This window comes from Bidens hawaiensis, unplaced genomic scaffold (assembly GCF_021521415.1).
Source record: "Bidens hawaiensis isolate Kalapana, Puna unplaced genomic scaffold, B.hawaiensis_p1.1 tig00007954_1, whole genome shotgun sequence".
Lineage (NCBI taxonomy): Eukaryota > Viridiplantae > Streptophyta > Magnoliopsida > Asterales > Asteraceae > Bidens > Bidens hawaiensis.
This window is the reverse complement of record NW_027491554.1, coordinates 851,035-868,552: the sequence shown is the minus strand read 5'-3', so window position 1 is coordinate 868,552 and position 17,518 is coordinate 851,035. Positions and strand designations below refer to the sequence as shown.

The following is a 17,518-nucleotide window of genomic DNA, read 5'->3' as shown; positions in this document are numbered from 1 at the left end:
AATCTGTATTGCCCTTTTCCCTTCTCTAGTTTGACAACAACAGTGGCAGTTTCACTATCATACATCCAGAACCTCATGTTGTCCAATGTGTTATCTAGAATCGCTTCAGGTACAGGAATTTGAATGGCCTTGTTTGTAGCAGGCCACATGACGTTGACCATTGTTTTCCCTGTCTTTGGATCTTTGACCCCCTTTGCTTTCTTCAGAAAGGACTCTGCGGTTGTCATGTTTGGAAAGCCTCTATCAACTTGACTTCTTAGAAAATTCCAAAAATATATACCACGTTTATCATTAGTTAGGTTGGTGAAGGGAGAATTTATCAGGTCACTAAGATCCTCTTTAGTCAACGATCCAAAAGCTTTCATCTTCTTATAGTACTCAGTGGCCCCGGACTTCCTCTTAATCCACCACATGTTCTTTTCAGCATCGAAACCCCATGACACAAATCCCTAACGATCACCATATTTATCTGAGAAGCCTTTAGGAAAAGTGACAATGAATCTGTCTGGATGATCTGATGATTGGACATTTTGATTTGAGTTTTTATCACCAGCAGTTTTTTATGAACTCTATCAAATTTTTCTTTGGAGATTGGTGGGGCATCCATATACTGTTTCAATGTCTCAGAATCATCTATGTTCTCTACTGGGCGAGTAGTAGAGCCACCACCTTGATCAACGTTGGGTAACTTATCAGTACTACTTCTGAACTCATCTCCAAACTTTTGAACAAGTTTTTTTTGGAGATCGAGATAGATAGCAGTTAGTTCTCCCATACTATATTGAAGCTCTTTAATCTTGGAATCTTTATCGGTGTTGTTGGCTTTTAATTCTTGAATATGTACATCTTTAACAACAGATTCTTGTTCGAGCTCAAAGACTCGATGTTGGAGACCTTGAATGTCAACCGGAGCATCTTCTAGTACAATACCCTTGCCTTTGTTCTGCATAATTTTTTCTTGCATGGCCAGAATCTGGGCAACCTTATCAGGAACATTCGAACTAGACTGACCTTGATTTTCTGGGCCTGATGAGCTAGAGGGAGCAGCATTGAACGGTGTGTCAGCCTCATCCGTGTGTGGAATATCTGATTCAAAATCAAAATCACGAGCAAAGTCATCAGACACCTGATCTTGAATCAGTGGCTCAGCAGTTGTTGTACTTGGTTCAACTTGAGTCTCTGAAGCATGTGACTCAGGTTGGTGAGTTTGTTGTTTTGGGCTATTGGTTGCAATTGTTGTTGGTGTTGTGGTTGTTTTCTGTTCACTGACTAGCACGCCAGGCCTTGGATCTTTCTTCCTACGTTTGCGTGGAACGAGGTTTGCTGCTAGCTCTTTAGTCAAATCTTCTTCAATGTTTTCAGCAGCTGTCTGAGGAGACTTCAAAGCAGTTGACTGAAGTTGTTCTTTGAACCTTTCAAAATCTTCTAAATCCTGGGCACTTGGAACGGTCTTCAAGTTACAATGTTCTGTCTCTTCATCCTCGTCATCAAAAATCTCAAAAGTCGTAGCACGTGGTTGAACTGGTGCCACATGCTCATCAGCAACCTGAGCTATAATTGGCTCAGCTTCTGTTTAAGCAAATCGTACAAATTTCACCAGAGTATTGAGGCCCTGATATACGATCTTGGATCCTTTCCTGGACTGTTTCATTAACCCAAAGGTGTTGGGTCCCATTGACTTCATATCCAAAGTATCAACAGATTTGACGAGATCGGTGTAATGAGAATCGGAGATCATCTGCAGAAATCTTGGATACATAAAGAACATCTCTTTCTTCTTCCCTTTCAGATTGCTCATCATTTCATTGAAAACAAACTTGGAATAATTGTAATTCCATTCCATGATCAAAGCAGTGATAGCAGGTATGGCTAATTTCGTCAGACCCCCCCCCCTTTTCTACCCGACACACATGTGAAAAACGTGTGTATCAAAAAACTCCAGTAGGGGTGAAATAACTTCTTGATTACTGGAGAATAAGTACCCGCGTAACCCATTCTGCTGAGGATTTCAGTAACATCAGCAGTAGAATATTCTGTCGGGTAATCTGGTTGATCACCAAACAACAGTACCTCTCTGATGATAGCCTCTGTGATACTGACTGGTTTCTTCTGAAATTTGTAGTCTATCGACACAACTTCATCTTGCCCTCGCTGGTTGATTGAGGCATTATTCCAAAACTCAGTCACCATCTTCATGCATATGACCGGATTTTCTCGTAGTGCGTGAGAAATCCTGCAAGTGTTGAGTCTGACGATCATAGACGTGAATTCCTTGTGAGCCAGTGGTGGATCATATAAGTGTCCAGCAATATTGTGTGTATCCACAAATTTTAACGGAGTCTGATCAGCCATTACTGCACCAAACGAATCAAGTTAGTAAAAATAAACTCATTAGATGATTTGGGCTTTAAGATTAAGAATTGGCCCAATAGTTCATTAGTTGACCCATAAGAACATAATAGCAATATTGGTTAAGCCCAACAGTGAGATTTAAGCCCACATAGAGGGATCTCGGTCAAAGAAATGAGTTCTCTGTCAATATCAGAGTTTTCGGTCAACGAAAGTCAACCGAGAACAAGAGTTCTCGGTCAACATCTAACCGAGAACAAGGGTTCTCAGTCAAGGTAGGGGGTTCTCGGTCAACGAAAGTCAACCGAGAACTCCTTGACAGTTGTTTGACAGAGAACCCTTTGAGCTTCTTCTTGGAATGTGTATCATCTTCTCCAAATTACTGAAGTCTCCATTAAACCTGCAATATTCCTACTTTGATTTACGGATTAACAACCGAAAAAAACTCCATTAAACCCCAAAATATCAACCGAGATCCCTAAATCGTTATAACAAATGATTTAACATTGTCCATAACAACCGACTGTTCATGTGTCAATTTCTTCAAGAGCACATGTTTCAGAGAGATTAGATTTGAGCCTATGCTCATTTACCTGTGAGACAACAAATACAAATCAGTATCGCAACTCAATATGTTTAAGCAAGAAGGGTTTTCGGCTGAAAGATAATTTGAGAGAGAAACAAGAAATTTTAATGAATGGGAAATACACGGAGGCTGAGATGTATTTATATCTCAGCGCACATGGGACGAGAACCCTAAAAGGGCTCAAATCAGACAAACAGCCCAAAAACATATTAACCCAAAAGAGACATACAGCCCAAACACATATTAACCCAAAAGGGCATACAGCCCAAACCTTTTAAACACAAATTTCAAGTGACCTAAGTAGTTTCGGGATAAAACACACAAAACAAAATAAATTAAAAGAACTTAAATAAAATAAATATAGATCAACGTACAAAAGAACTCCCTTGAATATTGTAAGATCGGGATCAAATTTCAGTTTCTGTAAAAACGCCGCCTTTTTATGAAAAAATCCGAACATGGAATCATATCGTTTAAGAGGTTGTCACTAGGATTCATGTTCAGCGTTATTATGACATAGAGAAGCAGGTTGATAAAAGGTAAAACAAACTTAGCATGATTTTCATTGTATCAGTGATATGGATTAGGTTCAGTTCGGTATAAAGCTTAGATGGACATCACTCATGGACCTGTGATGCCCCTATCTCTTCTCAAAGCGTATTTGGCTTTCCCCAGATCACCCCAATTTGACTCCAACCCCCTAGTGCTTGATCAAAAGATTTTTATACATACATAAAAGAGTTTAAGCTTTAAGGTTAAACGTTGGATTTACAAGCCAGTGAACTGACAAGCCTTTCATTCGAGACATGACAGGACTTACTTGAGTGCCCCCATCTCTGTAGTTCTAGTTTGACCCTTTAAGCTTTTAAAACATTTAAAACAAATACTTTAACAAGATAAAATAAACTCTTTCGTTGATTTTTTTTAACAATAGCTTAATAACACAATATTTTTGGTGATCAAGACACTAACAGGCTCGTGTATGACTGGGTAATTGCTTTTCTGTGTATCCATCGGAGAGATGTATATGGAGACATGCACACTTCTTCAAAATGACTCTCCACGGTAAGTTTAGCAAATTTAGTTTATATCAGTTCAACTTTTACGCAGTAGGAAAGCTACCATGCAAATCAATGACTGTTCTAGAGCCTGTTAAGCTTAATAACTTCACCCGTAGGAACATAAAAACAATTTAACTATCATTTTCCAAAGGTTGGATCAATTTTCATTTAAAAATATTTTGAAGCTTCTAAAAAGCTGTAAACTGAATAATAATATCACTTCCCCGAGAGTTACATAAAACACACGTGTTAAGAATTCAGTCACCCCGGTCACATTAAGCTATCAGGTAAATGGCTATCCAGTATGGCCACAAGTGGTTAACCGGACCAAACATATATGAAAATACATGTCCTTCCAGTTTAGAGTTACTGACATAATTTTAAGTGAAAGAATATGAAACACAAAACATAGCGTAATTGCCCCCGGGTGCTTTCAACCTTTAGGTAAATGGCTATCCTGTGACTATACGAGTAGAACACCGGACCAACCATATACAAGTATATGTCCTTCAAACTTGAACAACCGACATAATTTTAAGCGAGAATGAATCTTGAAAAACAAATAAACGTTTTTTAATAATAAAACCAATGCGCACACACTATTTTTGACCTTTTTGAATTTTATCCCTCTAAATTTGTGCAAAACTAAACAAATGTGTACAAATTTATACCCACAAAGACTCAATCCTTGAAACGAAGCATTTTAAGAAAACTCACAAGCACATTAAATTTGGCTGTTCCGACCGGTTTTCTAAATAAGTCCGCCACATTGTTACTAGTGTGAACTTGTTCAAGGTGAATCAGTTTTCGATCGAAACAGTCACGAATAAAATGAATTTAAATATCGATGTGCTTGGTTTTAGAGTGCTGAACAAAATTTTTTACAATAGCAATGAGAGCATCATTATCATAAAAAATAGGAGTATCAAGAAATCCCAAACCGTAATCCAGCAGTTGGTTTTGCATCCAGATAACCTGAGAACAGCAAGCTGATGTGGCAACATATTCCGCTTCGGCGGTTGAGGTGGACACCGTCTGTTGTTTCTTACACTGCCATGAAATTAGACGATCTCCTAAGAACTGGCATCTGGCGGATGTGGATTTCCTGTCAATGTCATCTCCACCATAATTGCTATCAGCAAAAGCATAAAGATCAAATTCTGATTGTTTGGGATACCAAAGACCTAACTTCGGTTGTCCCTTCAGATATCTTAAAATACGTCTAACAGCAATTAAATGAGAGAGTTTAGGATTAGCCTGGAAACGAGCACATTGGCAAACGGCAAACATGATGTCAGGACGACTGGCTGTGAGGTACATCAGAGACCCGATTATCGATCGATAGTACGTTTGATCTACGGGACTCCCTTCAGGCTCAGATGACAGTAAAGGCCTTTCTGCCACGGGAGTGTTGGCGCTCTTGGAATCTTGAAGTTCAAACTTTGCCAGCATATCCTCAACATACTTCCCTTGATGCAGTAAGATTCCTGCCGAACTTTGGCGAACCTATAACCCCAGAATTGTTATCATTTCACCCAACGAGCTCATTTCAAATCTTTTCTTCATTACACCTTCAAATTTTGTGCATAACTCAGTGTTGTTGGATCCAAAAATAATGTCATCTACATAGATCTGGACTAGAATCAAATCTTTTCCGACAGTTTTCTGGAACAAGGTTTGATCAATGGTTCCTCGCTTGTAGCCATGATCTAGAAGATGTGTAGTCAGAGTAGCATACCACGCCCGAGGAGCCTGATGTAACCCATAAAGTGCCTTGTCTTGATTGTAAACATGATTTGGTTTCTTAGAGTCAACAAAACCTGGTGGCTGATCCACATAAATCTCTTCTTTGACTTCACCATACAAAAAAGCGGTTTTGACATCCATCTGATACACAGTGAATCCCATGAATGATACGTAGGCCAGAAAAATTCTAATGGCCTCAAGTCTAGCCACTGGGGCATAAACTTCAGTGTAATCTAGTCCCTCAACCTAACGAAAACCACGAACTACCAACCGTGCCTTGTTTCGAAACAATAACCCCGGTGTCGTCTTGTTTGTTTAGGAAAACCCATCTTGTATTAAGTGCTTTCTTTCTATCTGGTAAATTAACCAATCTCCAAACCTTCAACTTAAATTAAATTATCCAACTGGGTTCTTGAAGTGCCATTTCTAGCGTCTTTGGCTCAATTTGAGAAATGAAACAAGAGAACAGACAGCTATTTATGTGTCCAGTCTGACTTCTGGTGGACACGCCCGTTTCAAGAGGCCCTATGACGTTTTCAATTGGATGATTTTTCTGAATTCTTGATGGAATTAACTGATCAGAAACATCACCGGTAGATTGTAAGTTAGACAGGTTCTCATTAGCATCAACAAGAGGATTCTTCCATCCAGATGTCTCTGTACTGTGAGAGTACGAGGTGCTGGCGACATATTCATTTGGAATGACATTGGGAAACAGTGTGCTCCCGAATATCTGACGGATGAAACTCTCCCCTCAACTATAGCAGCATCTTCAGACAAGTTCGGTGAGCTTTCAGTTTCTGAAGTTTCTTTTGGCTGAGAGTTGGTTGCGGGTGAGTCATTATTTAATTCAGTGACATCATCATCTAGAAATGGAGAGATATGAAATACGACTTGTGGGTCATCTTTTGCAGCTTCCACGGTAGGACCACCTAAGGGTTCTCTGTTGAGGACTGGAAACACATTAAATGGTTTGAAGAGTTCATTATAATCAAATAACCAGTCCGGACCGACACGAACATCAGTCTCATTTTCTTCCAGCCAACGAACCTCATATGACTCTAAAATCTGCTTGGTTGACTTATTGTATACCCTGTAAGCTATATTGCCCGCATAACCAACAAAATAACACTCATCAGCTATGGCCCCAATTTTGGAGTGGACTTGAGATTCAATAGTGTGCAGGGACACCCAAAAGCTCTGAAATCTGCAACAGTGGGTTTGTGGCCATAAACAATCTCATATGGAGTCTTCATCTTGGATTTGTTAATTATCACCCGATTCTGAACATAATAGGCCATATTAATAGCTTCTGCCCAGAAAAACAGTGGTAGTTTAGAATCACACAACATTGTCTGTGCCGCTTCGATAAGAGTTTTGTTTCTTCTTTCAGCTACACCATTTTGTTGTGGTGTTCTTACGGCGCTGTACTGACGTAGAACCTCCTTTTCTGAACAGAAATGATTCAATGATGCATTCTTGAACTCCGTTCCATTATCATAACGAATTCCCTTCAGCTTCAGATTTAGTTGGTTCTCCATGAGCACCACAAACTTCTTGATTAAATCTGCAGTTTCACTCTTATTTGACAAGAAAAAAACCCAAGTGAAACGTGAGTAGTCATCAGTAATAACAAAACAATAAGAGCTACGAGAAAGACTCAAGACATGGACTGGTCCAAAAAGATCCATATGAAGCAATTGAAAAACAGATGAGATAGTATTGTTCAACTTTGGCTTATGAGTTTTTCGATGATGTTTACCCAAAGCACAAGCCACACATTTTTCAATAGTTACAAAATCCTTAATGGGTAGACCACGTACCAAATCATTTTTAGCAAGACGATTAAGGTTTTTAGAATTTGCATGACCAAGACGACGATGTCACAGCATGGCGTTATGTTCAGACACTTTTGAAAACAAACATGTTATTTCATCAGGAACATTTTTGTTCATGTCGATCACATAAGCATTATCTTTTCGTTGTGATCGAACAAGAATCCAGTCTTCCGGTATAATTATACCAGGTTTCAAAATCAGACACTCTTTCTTAGTAAAATGAGTCAAAAACTCTTTGTCACAAATTTGTGACACGCTCAAAAGACCGTGCTTCAATTCTGGAACAAAATTAACGTTTTCAAATTTTAAAACACCGTTACTTACAGTATCCTTCTGAGTGATCTTTCGCTTTTCTCCTCCCGCAAAAGACACATACCCACCATTAAATGTTTGAATGTCGTGTAGTTGGGTATTGTCTCCTGTCATGTGCCTGGAACAGCCACTATCAACACACCAAGGTCTGATGATATTCCTCCATAGCTGTCCCTGCACAAAATGCGGGATCAGTTAGATTTTGATACCCAGTCCATAGTTACACTGGGTGACCCTGACTCATCTACAGTAGTCATGGGTTTCAATGACATATCCTTTTGATCGTCAAAGTAGATTTTGCAGATTTTTTTGCCGGGGATTTAGGCAACCATTTATGTCTGTATGACTTGGCATTATAAGTACGAATGGTTGTCGTAACCTCCAGTGTTTTGGGTTTGGAAAAAGACGAATTTGTCTTTTCCTCTTTCTTTGGTTTAGACTTAGTGTTTATATTTGAATTTGAAACACCTTTTCTAACCCTTTCGCGAAACATGTTAGGTCTGGTCTGATGAGGACTAAACCTACCAGATTTGTTTCGATTCCAATCATCGTCAGAGGGACTAGCCAGGTTATGCCTGAATCTCTGCCTGTACGAGGTATGAGGCATATGGGGCATATTCCTCTAATAAAATCCATAATAAGGAACATATGGACGATGTGCACAATTTCTAGCAATATGAACAGGAGTGCCACAATTAAAAAAGGTTTGACGTTTTATGTAAACATTATTTTGGGTGACTCCTCGTTGGACTAGTTGTGTGGACCAGTTTGTTTAAAAATGCGAGGACCTTTTTTAACATCCTTGAGTTTATCACCTTGTTTGTCATTAGAGCATCCCTCTTTGACAAATTTAGGTGCTACGTATTTTTTGGAAATTTTTGAATTTTTAGACTTTCGAATTCAAAGTTTCAACAGAATCAAGATGCAGGGAATTGTGAAACTCCCAGGATCGGACATCTTTTCTGGTAACTTTCTCTGCAAGACTGCAGAGCAACCAGCACTCAGAGGAATGGAAGAGACTTCGGCTAACTTCTCTTTGTTTGAAAGAATATCCTTAAGAAACTTTGCGTATTTGGGCATTTGCGTAAGTGCCTCAAGGAAAGGAATATTAAGATGAAGTTGCTTCAGAAGATCAAGAAATTTGGAGTTCTGCTCCTCGTCTCTATCCCTACGGACTCTCCCGGGAAATGGGAGTCTAGGTTTGTAGACTCTCGGTGGTGTGTTGGGTAATGGTTGGTTCTCGGCCTGTGCTGAACTTCCGGGAATGTGCCTCTGATGCACCTTGGCCGGTGGAGACTCCAACTGAATCTCCTCGTCTACCTGCTCCTCTACATCTACCACAGGCTCGTTAACGACTCCTCTCGTCGCCTCTTGAATCACGGGCTCGCTACGTGCCCCCGCACCACTCCTTGTCGTCACAGCCTTCGCGAACGCCTTCGGATTTTGTTCAGTGTTACTTGAAAGTGTACCTGGCGACCTCTCATTTAGACGACTTGCTATCTCTCCCATCTGACGCTCAAGATTTTGAATTGACGCTCCTTGATTTCTCATGAATGACTCGTGCTCCCGGAATTTCTCTTGAGTTTCTTTGTGACGGGAGTCCTCTCGAGTCATGAGTTGCGACAACATCTGTGTCTGCTGTGCCATCATCTCCTCTAACGTGGGCTTCTTCTCCCCACTACTCGGTCCCTCACCGGAATCCTGGAATAGGCTCTGACGTTGCTGGAAGCCGGGCTGATTTCCGTTCCTCCAGTTGGAATTTTGGTTACCTCTCCACCCCGAATTATAAGAATTGAAAGAATGTTGATTTTGGTTTGGATTATTAACGAAGTCGACTGCCTCCTCCTGGAAACCTACGGGGCATTGAACGGTATCGTGTCCCCCTCTACAGATCTCGCATAACTTACTTTTCACCTGCAAGTCCTTCACGATATTTGCTAACGCTTCAACTTGTGCCGCAAGTGCGGTGCTCGTGTCGACCGAATGCATGCCGCGTGATAGGGAATCGACGGTTTTGGTACTCTTAACTGGTGGTCGCTGGTATCCACTCATGGCTAAACCGTTAAACAAGGCAATGCACTCATCCGTATCATTCGTTGTCAGTAGGTTACCTCCTGCAGGTGTGTCGAGCATACTCTGAGTTGCGTACGTCACTCCGTTGTAGAACTTCTCAACAACCGCCCAGTCTTGTAGGCCGTGGTTTGGACATAACGCAAGTAGATTTTTGAACCTTTCCCACGCCTCGTAGAAGCTCTCGGTGTCCTCCATCTGAAAAGAATGAATTTGGTTACGCAAATGAGCGGCCTTAGCCGGAGGATCGTATTTTTCAAGAAATTGGGTCTGCATGGCAGCCCAAGTAGCAATGGATCCCTGTGGGAGGGACTCAAGCCACAGACTCGCATGATCAACGAGTGAGAACGGAAAGATTCGGAGTTTTATGGCGTCTTCGGATACGCCAGCAAGATGAAACGTGTCGCAGATACGTGTAATACGTTTGAGATGAGAATGCGGGTTCTCGTTGAGCAAACCGTGAAATTGAGCAGAATAAGCAATCGTGTTCAGAACATTAGATGGAATCTGCCAAGTCGTTTGAACTCCTATAGCTGGTGGAGCAATGCTGGATCTCGCGCCAGCATCGACCGGACGGGCCCGGTCTGCAACTGTCCTCCTCGGTAGTGGATTCGCGTCGCCCATAATCCTATCCCTAATGACGGGTTCAGAAAAAGTAGGAGAAGAGAACGTATTACCAACGGATGTAGATGAACTGGAAGACGGTTTTGCACGACGTCTCTCAAGAAGCTCTCTCTCTGGTTCGGGAAATCCTTCAACTTCTGGTGGTCCTAGAGATCGAGTACGTCGCATACAACTATTAAAATAAATAAAAGAAATTATAATAAACTAAACTATTTTAAACTAGCAAACAAAACAATTAAGAAAGACAAGTAGTAAACAAGGCAAGTCTTAACTCGAGTCGTTCTTAATACGCCTCAAACCGTGTCCCCGGCAACGGCGCCAAAAACTTGATGTGCGAAAATATATATATAAATAAAACACAAGTCGCAACTAAGCTTTAAAAACCAAACAATCTATCCTAGTTGACACAAACGGCAAGTGTACCGGTCGTGTATAGCACAGATAAGGAAAGTTCGGATATCGAACTCGAAGACACGTGAAAACGTTTATAATTACAAAACTCTAACCAAGACTCACCAAAATATTTAATTGATTTATTTTATAATTTATTTTAACTACTTAACTTAACTGAATAAAAACTTTTAACAAAACTTTGAAAACTTTGATTTAAATTCAATGAATAAAGACGTCTACCTAGGAATGAATCATGTTAATAAAAATAACAAGACAATGGATTGAAAATATTCACGACACCGGTTATAAAAGATGACACAACTAAAACTTGTTTAAGAAAGTCAAATTACCTCTCAGTCTCTCTAACAAACTCTAACTTATTTTAGTTGATTTTAAATAATAAACCGGAAAAACAATTATTAACGTGTTCAAATGACGACTCACCTCTCGGTCTCACCGACACACTATCCTAATGGAAACGAATACTACGCAACCAAGGATAGAGGAATAATTTAACTTAACCCAAATTAAACCAACTAATTGCACATAAACACTCAAACTTGACAAGACAAAAACCCGCTCTCGCGCGGTCTTAATTCTAACAAGTAAAAGCAACGAGACAATATTACTTCTTATCACCTCTCGGTCTCAAAGAAGGTGTATTTTAACTGATTTTAGATGATTATATTACCCACTTATCCCTACGGTTGTACACCCCGCAAATAAACCCGAAACACCAAGTCAAGAGTCTAACAAGCAATCAATTAATCAAAACCAATTCAATTAACTAATGCAAGAGGATTATAAGTAATAACAAATAAAACACAGCCATCACACACAATCTAATTTATGGTTTAGTTAAACTTTACATCAATAATTTAAGTCTTGAACATTAACAATCCATTAAACAAGTCAAAACTACTCAACAATCATCTATCCTAGGTAGAACAAGCAAGTTTAGCTACTCATTGATTTTGGACAGCCATGCATACTTAAGAAAAACATCATAAACATCAACTTAAACATGATTAAACTCATTCAAGATCCAAACAATATCAATCACAAGGCAAACTATCAATCAATTGCAAAACAAATCAAAGCAAAAGACCAAATCAATAAAGTTAGGGTTCTTGAAAAATAAATAAAGTTTATGAGTGAATTACTTAAGTTATATGGCTGAAACAAACGATGTAAAAGATCCCTAGCCGCTGCCCAAGATCACCCCAAGCCTCCTTCTTCTTCTCCAGCCGCCAAAGCCCCTCAGCCGCCTCTTTTTTTCTTTTTCCAGCCGCTGCTACAGTTGTTCCGATCGGCAGATTAGGGTTTCTAGGGTTTAGGTTTTTTTTCTTTGACTTCGGGTTTGTGATCAATGAATTGGCTGGAAAATCTTGTTATTAAGTTAATATAATATTATTAAAGGCTTTTAAGATGTAGGCTTGGATCGGGCCTTGACTTATAACTTTGAAAGTTGCACAATTAAGCCCCTAAACTCTTCAATTTAACTCTTTTTTCCACCAAACTTCATAACCTACAAGAAAACAATCATCTTTGTAATATCAAGCATAAACAAACCATAAAACTTAATAATTAAACAAAAAAGTAATTAAAACATGATAAAAATGATATGGAAAGTAAGTGTGTTTCACTACACATCAAACATCCCCACACTTAAACCTTTTTCGTCCCTGAAAAAAAATCTAATGCAGTTGGATCAGAATCGGAAAATCAAAGTTAAATCAAACATATAGGTTATATTTTAAAGCTCAGAAAAACGCAAAAACCGCGATCATCGATATTGGTGTCCACCTAAACCCATGCCTTAATCTTTACCGGGAAAATAAGATCCGACAATAATATTACTTAGTGGTTTACACAATTAAGACCCGCTTATTTTCTGCTTTTACCGGACCAGACCACCCCAACTTGTCTTAAACCTTAAAATTAGCAGAATTAAAACTTTGTTGCTCAATATTTATGAATAGTTAAGACGATCAAGGGTATTGTTTATCCACCTAAGCTTAAGCATCAAAGTCTACCAAGCAGCCATTAGATATGATTAAGGTTCAATTATTTATAGCTAGTGCTCCCCACAACATGACATACCCCTGTTATCAAGCAATACCCCAAATCCATAACCATAGGTGAGTATGCAAAATTTTATCTGTAGGGCTTATATGTAGCGTGTCCCTTGTGGTCCGTTTCTTAATGGTAATGAGACGCGAGCAATTGGACCCCACATGACTAACAGCGTGGATGATCAAGTCTGTAGTGTATTTGTACTTTTATACTTTTTGTGATCATGTTTATAGACTTATAAGGGTTTGCTCTTTGGCTTTATTTTAAATATACACAACCCCACTTAAGAATTGTGAATACCCAGCTAAATAGATTGCATACAGACCCATGGTCTCCGGACCCGAAGCATCCCATCAATACAGGATTTAAGGTTATAAAACCATACGCCGATGAGGTGTAAAACACTAAACTAGCATTTTAAGATTTATATCACAGGCTACACGACATACTCTAACGTTAAACCTACCCAAGCATCATATGATAACGTATTCAATTTTTTTAAAACTCATGATATTTCCACTTTTTCATACCAAAATTTGAGGCTTGAGTATGGCCCGACCTTTCATTGCTTATTTTCCACGGACAAAACGCTTTACCCACAAAAGATTTCCGTTTAACCGTTTTATCAAATTTGCCCTTTCATTTTCAAGGCTGAGCCTACCGACACATCCCAAGTTAAGTGCGTTTTCTTTTATTTATCTCATATTATTAGTAGTTTGAAAAACCGATTTCCGATAAATATCATCATCTCCCACTTTAATGCAACAGAAGCTAAAAAAAACAAGGGACATTTTTTTTTGTTTTTTTTTTCATCATTATTATTATTATTATTATTATTATTATTATTATTATTATTATTATTATTATTATTATTATTATTATTATTATTATTATTATTTCTACAACTAAGTAAAATAAATTCCCATCCCCACACTTAGAACGAAATCGTCCTCGATGAGAACAAGGAAAAGAAATAAAATAAAAATAAAACGTAAGGCATAAAATTAAAACTTGAAAGAACAGAAATTAAAATAGAGAACGGGTTACTCCCCTGGTTTAGATGTAAATTCTTTATCAGCTGTGTATGATTCGAACGACCGTATAGTATTTCATTCGCGGCCGCAACCTCGGGTGAACCAGTTCCAAAACGCCATCAGAGCTACCATACGCAATATAATACCTGTAACAACTCAAACTCGCTCGCATGTAGCGGCGTACAAAACAGAAAACAGAAACATAAGAACTAAACATATTTTTGTGTTTTTGAATTTTTTAATTTTTTTTTTGATTTTTATAAAATATTTTTTTTTGTATTTTTTTATGTTTTTATAAATAGAAATAAAAAAAATAAAAACAGAAAGTAAAGGGAATCATAATACAAACTCTACAACTCGGGCTGTCTCCCGAGTGATGCATCCATCACGACTATTCCTCGGTGAATGAGTCAAGGTAGAACACCTCGACTGTCTGATTAGTTATCGGCTCTCCAATGTAGTGCTTCAATCTATGGCCGTTCACCTTAAACTTCCCGCTTCGGTCTTGTATCTCAATCGTGCCATACGGGAAAACCTTAGTGACCGTGAACGGTCCCGACCATCGAGACTTCAACTTTCCCGGGAATAACCTCAACCATGAGTTATACAGTAAAACCTTATCCCCATACTTGAACTGCTTATTACCTTTCAATTTCCTGTCATGCAGTTCCTTCGTATGCTCCTTATACCAAAATGATTGTGCATATGCGTGATCCCGGAGCTCCTCTAATTCGTGTAATTGATGGAAACGATTACCCTCTGCGGCGGGTAAATCCAGATTAACCCCTTGAAGGGCCCATGAAGCACGGTGTTCCAATTCAACAGGAAGATGACAGGCCTTCCCATAAATCATCTGAAATTGTGTGGAACCAGTCGGAGTCTTGTAGGCTGTATGGAAGGCCCACAGAGCGTCATCTAATTTGTCGGACCAATCCCGACGATTTGAACCAACCGTTTTATCGAGAATACGTTTGATTCCCCGATTACTCACTTCCACTTGCCCACTAGTCTGTGGGTGGTAGGCGGTCGCAAGCCGATGGGTGACCCCATAACGCTTCAACGCCTTATCCATCTGCGAGTTGCAAAAGTGAGTACCTCGATCACTGATCAAGGATTTCGGGAATCCAAAACGAGCAAATAGACTTTTCAGAAAACGGACTACCACTCGGGCATCATTGGTGGGTAGAGCTTTTGCCTCAACCCACTTAGACACGTAATCGATGGCCACGAGTATGTATTTGTTTCCACGCGAAGATAGAAACGGTCCCATGAAATCAATACCCCAAATATCAAAAACCTCAAAAACTTGAATGGCATTCTGGGGCATTTCGTTTCGCGAAGAAATGTTGCCGACACGCTGGCAACGATCGCAACTCTTAACGAACAGGTGAGCATCCTTAAAGATAGACGGCCAGTAAAAACTAGTATCAAAGACTTTCTTTGCCGTAGAATTCGCACCGTGGTGACCTCCAGTCGGTCCCACATGACAATGGCTCAAAATTTGCCATCCTTCCTTGACATCCACACACCTTCTAATAAGCTGATCAGCACCAATGCGGAAAAGATATGGATCGACCCAAAAGTAAAATTTGATGTCAGCAAAGAATTTCTTCTTTTGCTGGTAAGGCATCTTTGGGAGGTATCCGTCAGCGAGAAAGTTCGCGAAATCAGCAAACCATGGAAAACCTTCCTCTTGTGCAGTAACGAACATCAGACTCTCCGTCGGAAAACGATCGTCTATCCTAACTCCCGAATCTCCTGAATCAACTCCCTCTAGTCGTGAAAGATGATCAGCCGCCACATTCTCGCCCCCCTTCTTATCACGGATCTCTATATCGAACTCTTGCAGCAACAGGATCCATCGGATAAGACGAGGCTTAGCATCCTGCTTGCTGAAAAGATATCTAATAGCGGCATGATCCGTATAAACAATCGTTTTGGACAAGACCAGATAGGACCTAAATTTGTCGAAAGCGAACACCACAGCTAAAAGCTCTTTTTCGGTAGTGGTATAGCTTTCCTGTGTGCTATTTAAGGTCTGGCTCGCATAATAGATCGGATGGAAATGTTTATCCATCCGTTGTCCAAGAACCGCTCCGACTGCGAAGTCGCTTGCGTCACACATCAACTCGAATGGTAACGACCAGTCGGGAGCAACCATGATCGGGGCGTTAACTAGTTTGTCTTTTAGAAGATCAAACGCCTCGATACACTGCTCAGAAAAAATAAATGGAGCATCCTTCTCCAAAAGTTTGGTCATGGGTCTCGCGATTTTAGAAAAATCTTTGATGAACCGGCGGTAGAACCCAGCATGACCTAGGAAGCTACGAACTGATCTCACAGAAGTAGGCGGGGGAAGATTAGAAATGGTCTCGACCTTTGCCCGGTCAACCTCTATCCCCGCACTTGAGATTCGATGACCTAGAACAATGCCTTCGCGAACCATGAAATGACATTTCTCCCAGTTAAAGACTAGGTTGGTGTCAACGCAGCGGGACATCATCCTTTCGAGATTTGATAAACAATGATCGAAGGAACTCCCAAATACGGAAAAATCGTCCATGAACACCTCCATGGAGTCCTCGATCATATCATGAAAAATGGCCACCATACACCTCTGGAATGTGGCCGGAGCGTTACAAAGTCCGAACGGCATACGTTTGTAAGCAAACGTTCCGTAAGGGTAGGTGAAAGTGGTTTTCTCCTGGTCATCGGGAGCTATCGGAACATGGAAATACCCGGAGAAACCATCTAGGAAGCAGTAGTACTGCTGACCTGCTAAACGCTCTAACATCTGATCAATGAATGGGAGAGGAAAGTGGTCTTTCCTGGTGGCATCATTCAGTCGGTGATAGTCGATGCAGACTCGCCATCCCGTCACAGTCCTCGTGGGAATAGACTCGTTCCTCTCGTTGGTGACGACAGTCATGCCACCCTTTTTAGGAACCACTTGGGCTGGACTCACCTAAGAACTATCAGAAATGGGGAAAATGATCCCCGCATCAAGGAGTTTAATGATCTCCTTCTTTACGACCTCTTGCATTTTCGGATTAAGCCGCCGTTGCGGCTGGACGACAGTTTTGAAATTTTCCTCCATGAGGATTTTATGAGTGCAGAACGAACGGTTGATAACCTTGATGTCGATAATCTTCCAAGCAATAGCCTCCTTGTGCTCTCGTAGTACCCTCAACAACTTCTCCTTCTTGACCTCGGTCAATGCAGATGCAATGATAACCGGAAGCTTCCTCTCTTCATCTAAAAAAGCATACTCAAGGTGGGAAGGTAAATCCTTAAGCTCTAAGAAAAGAGGAGGACTCTCGATTGAAGGTCGGTCCATCGGATCATCTCGTACGATCTCAGCAGACACGCCAGATTTAGGGGTATGCGACTCGGTGTCGTCATTTAAGGACTGATTGGTTACGGCAACCA

General features: G+C 40.2%; 1 pseudogene; it reads right to left on the bottom strand.

Moving 5' to 3' along the window:
* Positions 1 to 17,518, bottom strand: part of LOC143636452 (uncharacterized) — a 159,661-nt pseudogene that overhangs the window by 78,256 nt on the left and 63,887 nt on the right.